Below are 17,318 nucleotides of genomic sequence, written 5' to 3'. Positions count from 1 at the left end.
TCATGGGCTTTGCTGTTTGGGGGTAGCCTCAGTGTGACCAAGAGGATGAAGGGAATGTGGATGCAGTGGTATTCCTTTCAGAAAAGGTCCCAGGGATATAGGGGAGATTTCATTTTTTGCCTCTCTCAGCCATAATTCTCTATCCTCTTTTCTTACCCCACCCCTCTTCTCTCCCCTCAACCCCCTCCCAACTCAACTTCGTTTGCACAGCAGACAGGCTTGCCTTCCCAGGAGAGGGAGATAGATCTGCACCTGCATCATTAAGTTGATGTGCTCTGGGCTCCGGGGAGTGTATTTCCTGGGGTTTTTGGTATCTGATTGTGCTGCAAAGGCTGCAGAGGGAGACCAGACGTTCTGTTCAGAATGAGACAAAGCTGGATCTCACGCTAACGAGCCAACATTGTCTCCTCTTGGGCCTCCCTTTCCGGCACTTTCAGGCATGATCTTTGGGAGAAGTTTCCCAGAGACTAAATATTTCAGTAAGAAGGTTATGTTTTCCTTCCTTCCAAGGATGCCTTCATTCACCCAGAGCTCATCAGAGTTTAGAACATTTGAATGCCTTAACATGCAGGATTGCCATGTTGGAGGACTCCTGGCAAGCATAGAGCCCCCCACTCTCATTTTCCCCATCCAGAGCCTCATTGTGGGAATGAGTGATTATTGTTGCAATAAAACTGTTCAGCTTCCAGATCCGGGGAGGAGGAAGGGAGGGATGGATGGACTGATTTTCTCTTGAGCTGATTACATTTGGGTATTTTAATGTTGGCCCAAGACCTTCTTACGTGGCCACATCTGGAGCACTGTGTTCAGCCCTGGGCCCCACATTTTAGGGAAGACATTGACAAACTAGAGCATGTCCAGAGGACAGTGACAAGAGTGGTAAAGGGACTGAAGACCATGCCATGTGAGGATCAGTTGGAGGAACTGGGTATATTTAGCCTGAAGAAAAGAAGATATAAGGGGAGGGACATGATAACTGTCTTGGAATAGCTAAAGGGCTGTCCTGTAGAAGAATGATAAGATTTGTTCCAGCTTGAGAGGGGGAAAACTAGGACCAATGAATGGGTCAAAGCTACAGGGAGGAAAAATTTCTTATTTCTTTTTTTAAAAAGAATGGCTTCTTCATGAGATAGTGAGTTCTCTGTCACCGGAAATGTTCACAAGGATGCTCTGATGACCATCTATCAGAAGCAGTATAGAGAGGACTGTGTTGTATTAAATGGAAAGTAGAACTAGATGATCTCTAAGGTCCCTCCTAATACTAAGATTCTATGTTTCTAAGATTCTTCAAAACCACACACACTTTTCTTTGGAAAAACCATTTAAGGATGTCATTGAGAAGAGGGATTAAACTTGTTTTCCTTGGCCCCAGAGGGCAGAAGTAGAACCAGTAGGTGGAAGTCACGGGGAAGCATATTTGGCTTCATGTAAGGAAAAAGTTCCTAACAATCACAGATGTCCAAAAGTAGAGCTGGCTTCCTTAGGAGGTAGTGAGTTCTCCATCAATGGAAATTTTCAAGTGGAGGTTTGATCACTATTTGTCATGGATGCCATAACTGGGATGCCTATTCAAGGAAAGATCATGCTAGATAGTTTCTAAGGTTCTTTCCCATGTGATTAACTGAATTAGCTCTGTAGGTACATGGTATTTATTTTATGTATTGACAAAGTAGGTATATGATTAGAAAGGCATCAGGGGGCAGCTAGGTGGTGCAGTGGATAGAGCACTGGCCCTGGAGTCAGGAGTACCTGAGTTCAAATCCAGCCTCAGAACATTGACACTTACTAGCTGTGTGACCCTGGGCAAGTCACTTAACCCCAATTGCCTCACAAAAAAACCCAAACAAAACAAAACAAAAAAAAAGAAAGAAAGACATCAGGAAGGCTTCCCCATAGCCAAAAATATCTCTACCCACATCAAATTCTTATCCTTAGAGGATCAAAGAATCATAGAATGTTAAAGATGGACTTCATATCTATTACATACATGGAAATAGGCTAAGAGGAGTGAAATGATTTGCCCTACGTCAAATTTAATTGGTGGCTGAGTCAGGCTTAGAGTCAAGCCTCCTGAGCAGCAGGCAGTACTCTCTAAGTGGGCTTCAAGACTCAGATCACATTCTTCCTCTTCCAAGAAGCCTTCCCTGACTTTGCCATTTCAAAATAGACTTCTCAAATAAATGCTGGAGGGTCTGATTAGATGGTCTCTAAGGTCCCTTCCAGCTCCAAAACCATGATCCCCTGTCACTTGGTATGAATGACAGAAAGTGTAAGCCGGAACTCCAGGGAACTGAAATTGTTCAAACACTTTGTTTTCTGGATTTGGAATTAGTCTATAAGTTTTTTGAATATTTATATTCACTTCCCTGTAGGGCAATTGCTGCCACCTTCTGTGTGTCCCTTCATACTTTCCCTCTCGGCTTTTCTTGGAGAAGAGGTGACGTCTATCCATTTCCTCTTTCATCTTTGAGATTGTACCTTCTTCCCATTCTGCACTGGAAGGCAACCTCTTTAAGGTTCCAGACCCATTACAAATGAGCAGAGTCTGGGAACCAAACATTCTTTTGTAACCATCACCCCCATTTCAGTGTCTTTACACCTGCAGAGTTCCTTGGCTAAAATAATGTAAACAAATGTGGGTTGAATTTATTAGTGTGTGCATGCATTCATGCATGTGCCCACCAGTGCATTGAGGGAGCCAGGAGAGAACTTTCTAGCACAAAGACTGTATGCCTCTGAGACAGGAGAATTGCTCAGCAAACTTTTGAAATGATCAGAATGTCCTATCCATAAAATCCCAGTTTAAAAAATGTTAGCAGGTGCGTATACAATAGCAAGTCAGTTGGGATGGATTAGTATAGAATACCATTTCCGTTCTCACCAGATTATGCATTCAAGGCATAATTTTCCATAAATTGTCATTCTTGTCTGCTAAGAAAAGCAAAAAAAAAAAAAAATTCACATGGAGAAACCTCCCTCAGAGCCAAGCCAGTGCCTGTTTGCAATAGGATATCACTGAAGCATTTCACCCTGGACCATGGGAACTCTGGAAATGCCAGACATTAGCCACTCTGGTATGATGGAAACAGTATTGTCCAGAGGACCTGAGTTTGAATTCTGACTCTATTTCTTAACTACCTACCATGCTATGGGAAATTTACTTAATTTGTCTAGATCTCACTTTTCCCATCTATAAAACGAGGGGGTTGTATTAGACCATGGAATCATGGTTTTAGAGTTTAAAACATTCTTAGAAAAGATTTATTTTATAAATGAAGAACTCATCTCTAAGGGCTATGATCCTATGGAGTTCTCAGGCTCTTGCAGGCTTGGAGGTGAGTGTTGTGGGCTGAGATAACCACCTCCTTTAATTCAGTCTAATATGGATAATCTAGATGCTAGGCAAGGCCCAGGATGATAGAGCACATGAAAGGCTCTAATATGCAACTTGCAGATAATATCTCTAGGCTTCTAGATTGTCACATACTTGGGGGAGGGGAGAAAAAAGTGTTCAAAAACTGCGATGGCTTTCGATCATCCATAGACTAAAGACCAAACTTCCCAGCCTGACATTCATGTCCTTCCACACTCTGGCTCCACCCTATCTCTGGTAGATTTCCCTCCACTGTTCTAAGAGCCCTCTGTCATACTATTTTTCCTCTAAACAAAACAATAGTTTTTTGCCTCTGTACTTTTGCTCAGTTTACTCCCTCCTCATGGAATACCCTTCTCCCCCATCTCCAACTAGCAAAGTTTAGAATCGATCCTTCTAGATCCAACTCACTCCTTTTCAAAGTTTCCTCTTATCCTTCATTCTAATGCAATTGCCTCATCATATGTATTTAAGTAATTTGTGGATGCCTTATTTTCTGTATTCAATTGTAAGATCCCTCAGGGTAGGCAAAATGTCTTATTTTCCTTTATATACTTCCTAATAGCAAATACAGCATCTTGCATTTAGTAGGTAATCATTGAAAGTTCATTAAATTGAACGCCCATGACTTTGATTTTGCTCCTTGTGAATTTTTTTGTGGGGAGAGTAGGATGGTCAAGGTTGAATAGGGCAGCTAGGTGCTACAGTGGATAGAGCATGGGTCATGGAGTCAGCAAGACTTGAGTTCAAATCTGACCTAAGACACTTATTAGCTATGTGACCCTGGAAAAGTCACTTAACCTCTGTTTGCCTTAGTTTCCTCATCTGTAAAATGGAGATGATAATAGTATCTACCTCCCAGGATTATTGTAAGGATCAACTGTAAGCTATTATTATTAATTGTTATTACTAACAGGTAGGATAGATTCGAAGGAGTGCTTAATGGTTATTTGCAAAACTATTCTATTCACATTCATAGCATGTGTGGCAGGGTTACAGAACACAGGAATAATGAAACCAAGGTCATATAACCAGTCTCCACATGAACCACAGAACTTTGCTTTATCCTTCAGCCCAGCAGTTTCATTTATTGACCAGTCAGGCATCTGGAAAAACACAATGTTGGCTACAGATGGGCCCAGGTAAGAGAACATGGACAGGCTGAGGGCATTCTACCACTTCTTCAGCAAAACCTACTCTGAGAACTCATAGTCAGCAACAATATTTGAGGTATACTTGATGAAAATCCATGCATAAGTATACATATATTTTGTATAGACTTCCTCTCCTGCCTGACAACTTTGAAGTGCCCCTTAAATCAGTAAAACCAAGCTCCCCCAGGGCTTTCACAAGTGGTCATGCCTATCCTGAACTCTCTCTCTCCTCTTCAGCTCTGAATGTCTCCTCTGTGAGCGCATACACGACATACATTTGCGTGTGTATGCAAGCATGTTCCTCTGTGCCCCATCAGAAATCAGGACACCTCCATGAAGAGATCCACTTCCCCCAAATACATTTCCTTTTGATGAAGCAGAGTAATTGAGAACAAAGGTAGTCATGATATGGGTGGCCTGAGAGATAACCCAAGACTCTACACCCTAAAGTTTCTAAACTGTCTTTTAACCAGAATTCTGGGTTTCACTCAGTTATCCCAAGGCATAAAAGAGACATGCCTTTCTTTTCTGGGTCATCTGTTGGAATATCATATGATGTAGTGGAAAGGGCCATAGCCTGAGAGTTAGGAGACCTAGGTTCCTGGATCTGCTCTGCCTCTTATTAGTTGTTTGACTTTGGGCTAATCACTGGATTTCCACAAGCCTCAGTTTCTTCATCTGTGAAACTAGGATGTGTGTCAGAGGAAGGAGAAGGAAGGCAGGGTTGAATGGATAATATCTAAGGTTCCTGCTATGATGTTATGCAATTTTAAAGAATGCCTCCTGTGTGCCCCCTATTCTAGGTGCTCATGAGAGACACAGGGAAAGGAAGACAGGGTTCCTGACCTCAGGGACAATTAAATTCTACAAACACTTATTAGATACCTATTATGTGCAAGGTACACAACTAAAGGACTGGCTAGCAGCATTATGGAGGGCAAGGGGATGGGGTGGTCTGGAGACATGGGTCCTTGGGCTACTCCCATCAAGAACTGACTCATCACCTTGGGCAAACCATTTTCTCCTTCTAGACCTCATTTTTCTCAACTGTAATATTGGCAAACTGGATTAGATCAGTATTTCTCAAGCTGTGTTCTCTGGAACCCTGGTGTTCTGTTTGCTGTGAATTAAGGATTCTTTGAGAAAAAGTCAATGCGAGTAGTATTTGTCCCTTTGAGAAAGGGACATACTATATGCATTAAACATATTCACTAAGTTTAATTTCTTCCCCTTTCCTCCAAAGTTTCCCTGACCTTCCCTTTATCCTTGGGGGAGAATTTTGTGCCCCTAGACCAGAAGTGTGGGTTCCATCTTGGGAGTCATCCATGACCTACTGGTTTGAGCCACATTGGACTCAATGATTCAAGGTTTCTCCCGGTTTTGACATGCTAGGATTCTATGGATCCTTTGGTTTCACATTATACCTAAACCTTTGTCTTCTGCTGTGTACTTTCCCATTGACTTCAAGGCTTCAGATAAATAGGAAATTGTTTTCTAAAGGTATTCCTCATTTGAGGGGTGAGGTAAGGATGAACCATCTTATCCCTCCCCTTAAAGAGCTTACTTGTTGCCTCTTGGACTGTAATTTCAATACTGTTTTCTATGCTTTTCTCATCTGAACACAAAGTAATGCTTGCTATCTTATGGGTTGTTGAGATAATGAATAAGATGGTGTTTGTCTAATGCTGTGCTTCACAGGAGAAGGCAGATATTTTTAGTTGGGTGTGGGAAGGTATTATTACTTAAACAGTATGACTACTGTTATCAGTAGTGACCACCAAATGATGGGGAGCAGGGCAGAAATGGTTGCAGAATTTTTAGTTCTGATAGGGGCTTAATTTCCAAAACTGATTTTTTAAAAGCTTATTTTAGGAGACCTTTGAAGATAGGCAATCCCACCAGAATGAGAAGGTTTGCTTGAAGATTTCAGAAGCAGCTATTCTTGGGGCTGGGGAAAGTTTTTGATTGCCTGACATCTGTTTTTATGGAAACTTCAGGGAGTAACCAGAGGGAAATATACGTATAAACAAGGCAGCCAGTTTTGCCTTTTCACCATATTGTTAATGGGGAATTGTACACATGGCTCCCTCTGCACCCCAATGCAAATTTGGTCCTCAGTCTAAGGTAGGAGTTATTAAATTATATGTGCAGATTGAGAATTGGGCTGAGCCACAGTAGAGGAATCAATGTTTTATGTCCCTTGGTTTCATGCAGTAAAAGAAAATATTCTTGTTAAGTGTGAATTAATTTTCTCCTTTAATGGGTGCATGGAGTTAATTCTGGACATTTGGAAGGTTAAATTAAAAATATGAGGATCTGTTTTGTGGGCACAGGAAGTACTTGGGCTCTTCAAAAGTGCAGGAAGTAAAATCTAACCTATCTCATCTGATGAATTGCTTCCTGTTGATTGTGTATGGATCTCACTGAAGAACATGGATTCCCATAAAGTCCCATAAAGTCTCACATATTTTAATCCTTCAGGTTGAGTGTAAAAGCGTCCCCCTTGATTTTTCCTTCTTTTGAGAGTCTCCCCCATCCTCCTATTTTGGCTTTACTGGTTCAAAGGGCTCTTGGTTTCCTCTTGTTGCTAATGAAGGCACCATTAATGCTACCATTAATACAAGAGGCTTTTTTAGAGACTGAAGGCAACTTCAGATCTCTGCTGACATCTAAAAGAAACACAGGCCTAGGGGGAGGTGTTGAGAGTGAGCCTAGGGAGTTGTTTCATGCGGGTGTAGTTGAAATTGGGGTCAAGGACACACACTTCCTCACTTTGTTTGGGATTAGGGACCCCTAGTCATTACCATCAATAAATTTCTGACAACGATGACATAAACACAGAGATAAAGAGCCTTACTGCTATGGATCAATACAGGAGAAATGTGAATAATGCAGCCAATAATAATAACAGCTCCTGTGTACACAGCACTGCACAGAGTGCTTTCCTAACCCTAACCTTGTGGAAGGTAGATGGTACAAGGATTCCGCATTTTACAAATGAGGAAAGAGTCTGAGGCTTTAGAAGGCAAGTTAGTAATTGTCAGTAATTGACAGAACTGGGTCTTCTGACTGTAAGCCCAGTTCTTTCTATTATAGCACACAGATAGGGTTAGTTATATGGTGTACAGGCAAAGGCTTAAGGGCATGGCCCTGGGAGGGTGTGTGTGTGTGTGTGTGTAAGGAACAGACATCAGAGTGAGTTGGGAATATATATTACTTTTCCTTTTGAAGCTTCTGGCCCCGAAATGTTCTACTTATCGGCACACTGTGTTCTCCACTGCTGTTATCATCATAACTGGTTAATGTGTGTCCTTGCCACTGTTGTTATCATCATGTCTGGTTAATGGGTGTCCTTGTTCTGAGGAACTTGAAGCAGACCCCATGTATTACCTGTTTCCATCCTCACTTCCCCTGGGGCAGGTGTTATTTTCTCAATCAATTAGTCATCCAGTCTTAACTGAATGCTTCCTGTGTGCCCCCTATTCTAGGTGCCCATGAGAGGTACAAGGAAAGGATGACACAGGGTTCCTACCCTTAAGAACAATTAAATTCTACAAACACTTATTAGGTACCTACTGTGTGTAAGACACAAATGTCTATGCAAATTTTATAGCTATCTATTTTGCAGAAAGGACTTTCCAAGCACAGAGAGATACCTACTCCAGGCCATACTGACTCTCCATGTGCAAAGTCCTGGTCCTGAGATGCTTTGTCTCAATTTCCTTTTCATCAGCACCTATCTCACAAGGAAACTTGAGCACTAGAACCCCATTTCCTAAGAGGGCTGCAAAAGGCTATGGCAAATCTCCTATCCATCTCCACTTCTGCATTTGTGGCTGCCCCCATCTCCACCCCACCCCCGTGCAAGCTGAAGCGGCTGGAACTGTTGGAAATTATAGACTCTGCAATATGTTGAAAAGTGTCCAATTGTGTCTACAATGTAGCAGATGTCTTCATCACATAACACAGAAGGAGTCTGTGAAATACAGAACTTTGCTATACATCAACACAAAACTTTGAAGAGCCTTGTTTATTTAGATAGACGGCATCAGGGTGAAATAAGCACAATGAGAGCTTTAACAGGCACCAAATCCTAGAATTATGGATTCTTAGAATTGTAAGAAGCTTAAAGGTCATCTAGTCTGACCCTCCACCCAGTGCAAAAATCACAGTCATCCCGCTTCAACTGAATACCTCAGTGACAAGGGACTCACTAACCTACCATTCAAGCCCATCCCATTGCTAGGCAGTTCTCATTATTAGAGAGGTTCTCTGAGATCAAACCAAAAACTGTCTCCCTGTAATTTTCCCTCTTTTGTTCTAGTTCTCCACCCCCCACCCCCCAAGAGGAGTTCTTAACCTTTTTGGTGTCATGGACCCCTCTAGAAATCTAGTCAGATCTATGGACCCCTTCTCAGAATAATATTTTTAAATGTATTTATAGGATTATAAAGAAAACCAATTGTAGTAAAATACCATTAATAAAATTTTTTTTAAAAATAAAAAGTTCAAAGTCCCCAGGTTAAAAACCTTTGCCCTAGAATTTACTCTCTTCCAAGGGAGTGTCTATTCCATTATCCAATCAAAGAAGAATAACAGAGTCCTCCTGTTATAATTTATGGAACTAGGAGAATGTGCCTGACAAGTGACAGATAACTAGAAGTGATTAAACCTTACCTCTCTTAAGTCTTGAGATAGGAACAGCTAATGAATGCTTTTTCCTTTAGGAGGGGGTGATAGGAAAGGAAAAAGCAAGAGTTGAAGATTAATATTTGAAGGAAGAAATTTAAAATCACCAATGAGCAACTGAAGTAGAAAGTAGTCTTAAACATGTCCATAAGAAAAACTCTGGTTTTATGAAGTGGAAGTGTTAGATAAAGATTTAAATAATGTTGGACTCTTTGGCTTTTGTTGTTATTGTAGTTGTTTAACTAACCTAATGGAGAGGTGACAGATTAAGGATGCAAATAAAACATGCATTTTTGGACATGGCCAATTTGGGAATTTAACTTGCTTATTTATATATATACATACATACACACACATATATTTGTTACAAAGGTTTTATTTTTTTCCAGTGGGAGATGGGAAGAGAAAATAGATTTTTCTTAATTGAAAAAAAAGTAACAAAATATTTAAATAAACTATGTATCTATGTATTCTACTTAATAATGGTAATACCAAATGGAATTTTCTCCCCTCTTCACTTCCTTTCATCTTTTTCTTAAACATAGCCATAATATGGAACTGAAGTATTTTATTTTTATTTATTATATTTATTTAGTGGAGTTGTGTGCTCTCTGATCTTAATTTTTTAAATGAACAAGTAGAGCATTTTATATTCTCTATACAAAGAAGCTAATTTGAATTGCTTTTTTACTTATGTCAGCCTTGATTGCTTTCCTCCTATGAGTTAGTGTATCTCAGAATAAATTCTTGCCTAACCCTTATCTATATACTTTATCTGTATTTTCAAAAAAATTTAAAATACAATAAAATATACACCCCCAAAATGATCCTGAATATAATTCAACCTATATATACATATAAATACACATGTATACTTTATATATATATACATACTTTTATATATACATACATGCATACACACACACACACATATGTGTGTGTGTGTGTGTGTGTGTGTGTGTGTGTGAGGGGGCAATGAGGGTTAAGTGACTTGCCCAGAGTCACACAGCTAGTAAGTGTCTGAGGCCAGATCTGAACTCAGGTCCTCCTGAATTCGGGGCCAGTGCTTTATCCACTGTGCCACTTAGCTGCCCCTAATTCAACCTTTTATTGCCATTAATAATGACTCTGAGACACTGCTGTACCCTGAATTGACTTCTAAATCCTCAATTACAAATGTATCCTATATGCCAAAGACATATGGAAATATTATGTAATAGATGACTGCTTAATAGTGCCAAATAATAGAAAATACAGAGTGTCCTAAAAGTCTTAGTGCAGTAAAAGTCTCAGCTTTAAACTTCATTGAGATTTTTGGGACATCCTATTTAAGGATTTATATCTTTTCAAGGATCTATAACATTAATTATTTCACTTTTGCCTTCATAATGTCTTTGTGCTGAGAAGGGCAGGAAAGAATGTTTTCCCCTCATTTTTATCAATGGGAAAACTGAGGCTTAGAACACTGTAAGATTTCCCCAAGTTCACACACCTTGCTAATGGCAGAGAAAGGTTTCCTGATTTCTGATGCAGCTAAAAGCTGTCCAGGAGAGATAGCCCAGCTGGCTGCTCAAATTTGCCTTCTATAGTGCTGGGGGTAGGGGGGCAGTCATCTCTATTTCAGGGCCTGGTCTCCTGCTCTGCAGTCCCAGGAACTTGATCTCATCAGCCCACCCAGAGAGGACTCAACTCATGAGAGGCTGATCTCTAAACCAAAATGCCAGTTATGTCATGAAATGGATACTTGGTAGATATGGCTGATAGGATAACTAGTACCAGTTCCTCTTAGTGTGAGTAGCTCCACACCATAGACTAAATGACCGATCAGAAGGGTTTGTTTGTTTGTTTTTGGTAGGTTTAAAATTAGAGCACAATAAGTTCAATGTTCATAAGGAGAAATTTCCATTAAACTTTGATAGCCTGATAGACTGTCTTTTAACATACTGGGGCTATTTCTATCTAAAGAACCAGTCCTAGTCATTTAGGATCAAAGACCCTTCTCCCCTATGCAGTGCTAAAGGCTCATTCCCTTTCTCACTTAGCAAGTTACAAGAACCCAGCCCTTCTAGCCCCATCTCATCAACAACCCATTCATGCATCATTTCATAGGGTGGCCAGTCTCATTGACTTTATGTTAATTCTGCCTTGGAGGGTGACATTTTCCTGACCTTGTTTTCATACTCTGGTGAAGGCACTTTATGGCAGCTCCTATGGATGCATTGACTGAAAATTCTGGTCCAATCTAGTGCTTTTTCAACTCCACCACACCACCTCCCAGGTAATGCCTAGTTTATGTGAAACTTCATAAGTAAATGATTCATTCCTGCCAGAAACAAAAGTATAGAGACTGTCATATTCTAAACATTAACCCTACATAGGACCAAGCAGCAGCCCCCTCCCCCCCCCCACGGTACCCAGTGGTCCCTATACCCTCCCCTCCAAGGGTTTAGAGGCTGACCTTTTCATATTGTTTGATTGCATTTATTTATTTATTCCTCATTTTTTTTCTCCCGTAGGCTATGGTATTCAGTGTCAGGCCTTAAATCCCCACTAAGTTTAAGGTGAGTGGAATGGGGGGGGGTGATGTGTGCCTGGCATCTGTCAGGATACAGACATGAAAAGGGATGCAATCTTAGGGAGCTGATGTGGATCATCTGGTCACAGCTTTACTTAAAGGAACCTTAGATGAGGACCCCATAGGAAAGTTGGTCTTCATCATCTCTATTTACCTTCTGTAACAGATGGTGTTTGTTCGGAGATGGAAGGATCCCTTGCTGGTCTGACCTGATGAGAGCTTCACACTCAGCTCCTTGTTCGAGCACAGGGGCAGCAAATAATTAATCTTCTCTCTTAGTAGCTGAAACTTTCCTTTACAGAGTTTTCTCAGAGTGTTTTATGGTTCTAGGAATTGGGTCCAGTACATACCGATGCCCCACCTCCCCATCCATATGTAAAGTCATTTGGTTGTTTTCTGGCCTTTAAAACTCAGAGCTCTTCCTGCACTGATGTTTCTTTAAGAGGCTCCTCCAAGAAAGCTCCATTTATGTTCCTAAGTTCCCGAAATCTCTCAAAATCTCATGAATACCTCATTTATTTTATGTTGATTCTGTCTCGGAGGGTGACATTTTCCTGACCTTATTTCCAAATTTGGGAGGGGGGGGATCTTTATGGTAGCCCCTATGTATGCATTGACTGCAATACCTCGTTCAGGCCAATGTTTTTTCAACTCTACCACACCACCTCCCAGGCAACGTCTGGTTTGTATTAAACTTCATAAGTAAATGATTCATTCTTGCCAGAAACAAAAGTATAGAGACTGTCATATCTTAAACATTAACCCTACATGGGAGCAGGCAGCAATCCCCCTCCAGGGCACCCAGTGGTCCCCACACCCTCCCCTCTAAGGGCCCCTGATTTAGAGGCTGCCTCTCTCATATTACTTGACCAGGAATAAATAATCCCTCATCTGTTTTTCCTCCTGTAGGCTTTAGTACTTGGTGTCACACCTTAATCCCTACCAAATGAACAGTGGAATAAACAGCAAATCTGAGGGGTGATATGCGGTGAGCATCTGTTAGGATAGAGGCACAAAAAGGGTCACTATCTTGGGTAGCTGATGTGGATAGTCTGGTTAATAGCTTTTTAAAAAAAGGGCACTTCAGTGGAAAATTGGTTTTCAGTGCCACTTTATCAATAAAAGAAACTACATTTTTCAGCTGGTATCTTCTGGGGCAGGGGTGGAGAGAAGACAACATGGTGCCCTGGATTGGTACTAGGAGACCCGGGTTCTAGTTTCTACTCTAACACCACCTAACTGAATAACCTTGGACAAATCACTTCCCCTTTCAACCTCTTAATTTCTTTATCTGTAAAATGAAGGGGTTGAATTAGATGATCTCTATCCAGGAATTACTTTCCTCCCTCCATCTCTCTGCCTCCTTCCACCCAGGTTCCTGTGTTGCAATGGAAATACTCGAGAGGCTCATTACATCAAAGAGGAACAGTTTGGTGGGATAGAGATGCATTTAGGAGAAGGTGTAAAGGGAAAAGTCCTTTTAGCCTGAATGAGGAGATCTTTATTTGAGAGAAATCTTCCCTGTCCTATTCTCTATGTGCTGTCCGTTGCATAGCAGTCCACCCCTCCCACAGAGAACACTCAAGAACTATTGTTCTGGTCCTAGTCTTTTCAAAGCTACCTCCACTCTCATGCCCTTTGCTCACACTGAATTCTCCGGAAACAAAGTGAGGCCCATAGCTTTTTCTTTTGCTAAGGAATAGGTTCTTCAGCTGCCTCTCCACCAAGGATCTTCTTCTCATAGTCAGCAGAGCATAAATTCAGAAGTGAGATGTGGCAGAAATATATTCAAGTCCAGCCAACATTATTGTGATTTAAGCTGATGACTAAAGAATTGTAATGAGCCCAGCACTATTGAATAGATCTGCCACTTTAATAATCTCACCATAAAAAAAATCTGAGCAAGTGTGATGAATGGCACTTAGAACAGCAAGCATCTTGATCTAGTGACAGCCACACTGTAGTTTTCTTTCTTAGGTTGGTGGGTGTTTGCAGTGGATAATGGGTAAAAGGTGAGGTGTGTGTGTGTGTGTGTGTGTGTGTCTATAGTTAAAACTAAATTGCTGTCTCTCTTGTATTTCGAGTATATCAGTGTTTGAATAAAAAGTGCTTTGTCTCTATAATTTTCAATCTTTGTTTCTTTCCATGATATGGGGATGTGAGTTTCCCCTCACCCTCTTGAAAGTAAGCTGTGCAAACAACTCCTGCGTTACATGCGAGACAATATTTCAGACTTTTGCTTCCCAAACTTGCATGGAGTTTGACTTCTTCTGTCTTTACAGTCACCAGAAATCCAACCCAGGAAATTTTACAACTCTATCACAATCTTCTGTCATCCTAGGCTCTGATGGAGAAATTGTCACCACTCCAGGACCTGAAACAAATGGACAGTCTTCATCTATGACAATACTCCCTGCCTCACTGGTCATTCTTCCTTCCATGCTTAACACATCCTTGGGGCTCTAGCCTACAAGCTACCAATGAGACTACATTTGGTTGAGCTGCCTTATATGTTCACTTAGTTGATTATTTGACTTATTCATACTTTCACTTCAACACCCATCTGTTTCAGAACGCAGGTTCTCTCTTAAGTCATCATCCCTATTATTTTTTCATTAAAAAAATTCATTTAGTCACAACTAACATCCTTCTCTGGTACCCAGGATGGAGACAGCCTAGGATTCACAAAGCCTATGTCAGCATAGCACAAGTTCCAGCAGATCCCATCTTGATGAAAAAGCTTCAAATATTAGTACAGTGATAATGATGAGATATCTATTGTCTAAGGACCAGCCTTGATAAAGTTGGAGAGTATCATCACAAAGCTGGTGAGAGGGTAATGATTTAATGTCTTTTTGTCCACCTATATAAGATACTAAAGAAAGTAGTAAAAAAAAACCTATAGTTTTACTTCCCAAAAGGTGATTGCTTCTTCCCTGGTAGTTCTCTTTTACTGTTAGAGATTGCAGCAGAGAAGAATGATTGTTGGGATGACTGAAGGAAGAAAAAGAAGGTCAATTCACAACTATATTTTCAGATATGAGCATAGGCAAACTAGACTAGGGTTGGTTTTCATCAGTGGCTAAAACCCCCCAGGGAGCTAGCCAACTCAGACCAGCCCCCCTAACTCTTTTTTTTTCTAGCCCCCTAACTCTTGCCTGAAACAGAAAGAGCAGCAAAGCATTGGAGTCCCCACTCGCCTGGGAATACAGAAAACAAAACTTAACTCCCTTAAACAAGTGCCTGAGAGAAACAAAATCTCACATACATGGAGACATTTGGACCAATCCACTTTGGGAAATAATTTCTTGTATGGATTTCCGCACTAAAGCTACACAGAGATCTCATTATGTAATATTTCCCTGAACAAAGTTGGGGAATGGACTGTCAGATCACTGATACCAGACAGATCCCTGATGCTGGTTTATATAGTGTCAACCTTGCCACTTTTAGGTGGAGGCATGAGTTCATCTATGGATGTGGTTACACTTATATTTCCTGGAAGGTTTTGTAGGATTTAGTGCTGCTGGAAGGGACCTTAGAAATCATAAAGTCAAAACTCATTATTCTACAACAGATAAAACTGTCACACTGAGAAGGAAAGTGACTTGTTCACAGTCACACAGTAGCAGAGGTAGGGTTCCAATGCAGGTTCTCCAATCCCAAATCCTGGTTCTTTTCACTATACCCCATTGTCATCACTGACAGTTTGTTATTCCTCTAACTAGGGTATGTATACATTGGATTAACCAGAACACCCCTTTCCCCAACTATGCTGGATAATAAAATTTGCTATATTCAGTACACAGGTTTGCATGGATGATGCTCTATGAAATAAAAGTTTTATTATTACTAATCATTCCAAGATTACAGATCACATTTGATTTACCGGAAGAAACCATTGCTTGGTTACCCTCTGACAGAATGAATGCATGAATTGATTAAATTGTGACAAGTTAATTTATCTAACTATAAATAAAAGTATTGACTAAAGTTTGAAATAGGGCAAACTCTTAATACCCGTTAGCATGGGAGACTTTCTTCCCTGTTCAAGTAGTTGGATAGGCTCTGATTGTTTTTCTGAGGATGGCTCTGAGGCTACTTGGGAGAATGTGAAGATGTACTTGTATACAAATGTCTTTATAATGCATTCATATTTCAAGGGAGTTTATGAGACCAAAAGAATTGATATTTCTAGAATAGAGAAATTTACTAATCTTATAGCTCTTCAAGAAGGGTAAGACATAGTCAACAAATGAAAGCCAGCTGTGTACATATGTGTGCATTTGTTTGTGAATGTATAGATATAAATATGTATATGGGAGCACATCTGTGTTTCCCTATGTGTATATATAGGTCTTTGGTTGTTTGGGGCGGTCTGGGTGTGCAGTCCATGTATCTTGGTACATACTTGTGTATGTCCCTGCATGCAAATTTTTTCGTTTAAATACCTCTCACTGATACAATACTTCACAACTTCCACTCTGGTAACAGACTTTGGAAATGGCAAAGATAAACAATTTTTATTTACTAGCTTAACTTCTTCCCAGAATATTTCATGGTCAAATGTTTTTATTCTTGCATTTAGAAAGGTTCCTTCTCCCCACTTGCTCTATAGCCAGTGTAGTGTACCATTTCAAGTGGCTAGGCCTGTTATAAGCTTCCTGGCAGGGAGATTTGAGCTAGGCCTTGAAGGATGCATAAGATTTGTAAAAGTGATGACGAGACCTGAAGCAGCCTATGAAGTGGCCCATGAGTTAAGATACTGGGATAGTAAAATCCATAGTGAGTTCACATAGTGCATGTTTAGGAGCAGTGGGAAATAAGATTGATGAGGAAAAGTGAATCTAGGTCACTGAGAACCTCAAAAATCAGGCAAGAGTTTAGACATGGTATTCTAGGAAAAAGGGAATCACTGAAGGCTTTGGAGCTGGGATTTATACTACCTAAATAGTCACGGCTCCAATGGATATGTGGGACATTTTTCACTTATGGATGATGGGATGATGGGATAAAGGTAAAATTCTAGAACATGGAGTTGGAGACAGTTGTTTGTATGGGGTGTATTGGGTTATAAAGCCATTTGTTCCTGAGTGTATGAAAAATGTAGAGAAAAGTTCTAAATGGAAAGGAGCAGAGATGCTTCCTATTGCCACGTTGCAAGAAACTTTGGGGTCCTTAGTTTGGGAACTTGGATTTCAAAAACTGAAGACTTCAGGAAATCTTGTTTCCTGGGGGTTTGAGCCAAGAATATAGAGTTTGATTCCCTCCTGGATCACCCGAACAGTTCTGATAGGCTTATGTTAGTTCGAGGTCTTGAGCCCAGCAAGGGAAGAGGAGAGGGAACCGCACCCTCCAGGTGCTGGGCTTGGGCAAACGCCAGGGTCCTGTTAAAATATTACGGCTGCAATCCATCACCCGGCCTTGGCCGGGACCCCTGGGGGGACACACAGCCATCACCGAACCACACGCTAGGTTCTCCATCCAAATGTTCACGCTCCAATGTCAAAGTGGAGAAGAGACTTTG

The sequence above is a fragment of the Dromiciops gliroides genome, chromosome 2, assembly GCF_019393635.1.
Source record: "Dromiciops gliroides isolate mDroGli1 chromosome 2, mDroGli1.pri, whole genome shotgun sequence".
NCBI classification, from domain to species: Eukaryota; Metazoa; Chordata; class Mammalia; order Microbiotheria; family Microbiotheriidae; genus Dromiciops; species Dromiciops gliroides.
The sequence above is the reverse complement of the archived record's forward strand: the minus strand, read 5'-3'. Positions refer to the sequence as shown.